Raw genomic sequence first — 4,204 nt, 5'->3', positions numbered from 1 at the left:
TTTTTGAATATGTTTTTCCGGGTCGAGACAGTTTAAAGAGTATTTTGAGGTATCAAAAATGAACATGCCTCATTAAAAATCTCAGAGAGAACATTCTGTTCTGTTGTAGCCCAGCCATGGTCTCTGGGTTCTCATTTTGGCATTTTCCCTTGGGTAAATGTCATCTCTTCCCAGTTTATTTATAGTTCATTTAGACCATCAAAGCAATAATAATCCCCCAAATAGAGAGGGATGTGCTCATGATCAACGGGATACGTGAAAAGCATTTTAATACAGAGTGAAAATAAAGAGGGTGGTTTTAATAGAATACCTCACAACTGCCCTCTCATTCACTCCATCAACCCAATTTGTGTAATTTCCTTCAAGACCATGCCTAAAGTATTTTTCTTCTGTAAAGCCATTAATGACTGAATCTACCACATCTTGATACAGGAAGAACTTTACATTTAAAGCTAGGAGGTGGCCTGGTACAGATTTTGGAATAAGGCAGGTAAAGATTTGAATCCCAGGTCTGCTACTTACATTATCCAAAACGAATGTCAAATTTATCATCTGTATTAGGAAGCTATCAACACCGTGGTATCACTAATTGATATATATTTTTAACCCAACGGCATTCTCCCACTACTTTCTTGTTAAGATAACCCAGATCTATTCAAATATTGAGTGGAGATTCCTTGATCTCACAGAAGGTGGATCCAGCTCCTGATCGCTACTGGTCACGTGACCTAGTTCTGGCTAATGAGATGGAAGGGGAAGTCTGATGGGGGCTTCTGGGAAAGATTTTTTCATCCCTAAAGTGAGTGCTCTACCTTCTTCCTGCTTTTGAACTTTGTTGTGTAAGAAGATGAAACTTTTTACTGTGAGAGGCAGGAAAGTGCAAAAACGCTGACTCAGAGCTCAGAGTTATGAAGCTGCTTACCAAATGCCAGCAATAGTGTTAAGTGCTGCACAGAAAGTGATGAGCCAGTAACAGGCATCATCTCTGCCCTCCTGGAGCTCAGTCTAGTGGAAGGAGATGGCCAATGATCAGACACCACACAAATAAATATGAAATCACAACTGTGACAAGTGTTTTCAAAAAGAGGAGCATGTTGTTGCATTAATAAATCACAGAGAAATGTATCTCCCCAATATACCTACACCTAATCTGGGAGAGCCGAAGATGCTTCTCTGTGGATGAGATGACGGAGCATGGATCCAAAGGAAGGTTAGGAGCTAGTTAGATGAGGGACAAAAGAGAGTAGAGTTTTAGGGATACAGAATAGCAAATGCAAAGACCCTGGGTAAGAGGGAACATGATATGTTTGCAAATGTACTTTTGTTTTGAAAATTAATTTGATCAAAATTGTATATATATATGTATGTGTATAAAAGTATATATAGTTTTAAAAGTCAAATAATTACCTTGAGTGATAATATTGAAAATAATATTGGTTAATATTATAGAAAAATATCAACCCATGCCTCACTCCTCACCACTGTCTAATCCCACTCCTAAGGGCAACTCTTTTTCATTATTTGAGCTTTCTTTTTCAAATTCTAGCACTTACTTCCATATTTCTAAATACTATGTCGATTGGCTAACCCAGAACACATTTCTGCGACCTAGTTCTGGCCAATGAGATGAAGGTATTTAGGACACTTCTAATGTCAGTGCTGGCATTTCTTTCTTCACAAATGACAGAGTTGAAATGGGCACCACCCTCTCCCCCTTCGTACTGCCTTAAGCATAGATGTAACAGCTAACGTTGAAGGGATCATCTTGTGTCCACGTGAAGAAGGCCAAGAGAATCTCAGAGATGCCAGAACTGAGGGTCAGCACCAAAGCAAGTGCCAGCTAACTTTCAGACCTTTTTTTTTTAAATGAGAAAAACTAAATCCTATTTTTCTAAACTACTGCTAATCAGCCTTGATATTACTAGCTGCCCAAAGAATTCCTAATTGATGTTTAGTTGCTAGAGCCTGATCTATGAGTTTTAGGCAACAGCTATTGACTTTCTGTTATAGTAGATGATGATTTAACTCTTTCACAACCTTCTACATCCTCCTCACCCACACAATACCAGTATCTTCCTCCTTCCATCTTCTCAGGTGAGGTTTATCACCAGTTTTAGTAAATTATCATTCAGTAATTCTATTATGATTATCATATGAATATTACTCACTGTTGAGCCAAGTATGTAGAAGATTAATTTGATTATATTTCCATTCTTGTATAATTTTCCCCCTGGAGCTACCAAATGCTAAATATTTGCTTAATTTTCTCTGTACCTATTCCTAATACTTTTCACACCCTCAAAGAGTTTCTCAGTATAATTTTCCACATTGTTAAACTTAATACCTGGATTCAACCTTCCGCACTCCCTGCGCACCTGGAGGCCTCTGTTGGATGAGAGAGTTTAGTTGCTCTCTAAGCCTGCTAAAAAGCCATCATTTTCCGACATCCCTTGACCTTTCTCCTCTGTTGCCTCACCTCTTTTCTGAGTCCTAAGACTATCTCTTTCTTGGTTCTTTGTGTTCTCCCATGCCTTAATGGATCACATTGTCTAATATCTTTTTGAGAAAGGGTGCATGAGAGGTAATTTTTAGAACTTGAGCTTCTGGAATTGAATTTTATTCTACTTTCACACTTCATCAATAACTTGTCTAGGCATATAATTCAGTATTTAAAGGTATTTCCCCCCCCCTCCACCGGCCCAATATCTTCAAGCTGGCAGTGTTGTTGAGTGAGCTAATACATTCTTTTTTTTTTTGACCATGCCATGTGACTTGTGGGATCTCAGTTTCCCGACTAGGGATTGAACCTGGGTCATGAAAGTCCAGAATCCTAACCACTAGGCCACCAAGGAATTTTCTTTCTTTTTTTTTTTCTTATTCTTTTTTTTTTTTTTTTTTTTTTTTTACAAAAACCTTTCACTAATTTTAAGGTTGCATAACGCTTCCTTGATCAGCAGCCTAACCCATCTCCACAAAAACCCAACAGAAGTAGGCATGTCATTGCAGGAGGCAGGAGGAATGTCTTTTGAGGTGTTTGTTCTCAGCGTTTCCATCCAGGCACTGCTTTTCCTTGGGTGGCTCTTTGCATCTTGGGGCATACACCACCCATCCATGAGCTCTGGGAAACAGTCTGGATAGATCTGAGCGCTCCAAGGATATTGACCTTCTGGTCTTCTCGCGTGGCCAGAACACGTCAATGAGGAAAAGGAAAGAAGTTCTAAGATAAAAGGAGTCCAGGGTGTTACCAAGAGGCCCATAGGTTGCTGTGTTTACGCTGAGAATCACTTGCTCCCCAGGTGGCAGTTCTAACACTCTCCGCTCCTGCAGCCTATTTTTTTCCTGCGGAGCAGCTTGCTACCTGGGTAACAGGCACCAACAGCCCCAGCTGTTTCTCCAAGGTGCCCAGCAGCACCCCCGGCTCAGGTCAGCCCGACTGTGCCGGCTGGAGTCTACAGCCAGAAGTCCCATCGCCCCAGGGATTCCTGCAGTTGGTAGGGAGAGCTTTGTCGCAAGAGAGGGAAAAAGGGAAAAGAGAGAAAGAAGAAAGGGAGAAAGACAGAGAGACAGACAGAAGGCGGTGGGGGACATAGAAGGAAGGAAGGAAGGGGGGAGGGAGGGAGGAAGCTTTTTTCTTATTCTTGATCGTCTGTGTCTAAGTAGTTTCCTCTTTGCTTATTTCATTATATTTTCATTTCATTCATCTGGGCTAGAAAGGTCAGCCCAGACATTTTATGAGAATTGCTTCAATTTACACTATTTAGAACCCACTGTGCTGTCCACTAGGTGGGTCATATCAATCAGAAGACTTATAATACTTGAGTTTTTAAAAAATCATATTTTATCTTTTCTCTGATAATTCTCTCCCCAACATTTTTCCATTCTCTTTTTCTGAAACACCTCTTAGTCACATATTAGACCTACTTGACTGATCCTGCAATTTTCCTATTTGTTCTCTTTCACTCTCTATTTCGTTGTCTTTTTGTTCTACTTCTTGGGAGGCTTCCTAGATTCTATCTCCAAATATAGAGAGGCTCTATTTCAGCTTTTATATTTTAATGTCCACAAGCCCGTTTTGATTCTCTGACGGTTGTTTTATTGCTTTTTTTTTTTTTTTTTTCGGGTACGCGGGCCTCTCACTGTTGTGGCCTCTCCCGTTGCGGAGCACAGGCTCCGGACGCGCAGGCTCAGCGGCCATGGCTCACGG

This window comes from Physeter macrocephalus, chromosome 15 (genome assembly GCF_002837175.3).
Source record: "Physeter macrocephalus isolate SW-GA chromosome 15, ASM283717v5, whole genome shotgun sequence".
Classification (NCBI taxonomy): domain Eukaryota; kingdom Metazoa; phylum Chordata; class Mammalia; order Artiodactyla; family Physeteridae; genus Physeter; species Physeter macrocephalus.
Note: the sequence above shows the minus strand (reverse complement) of the source record.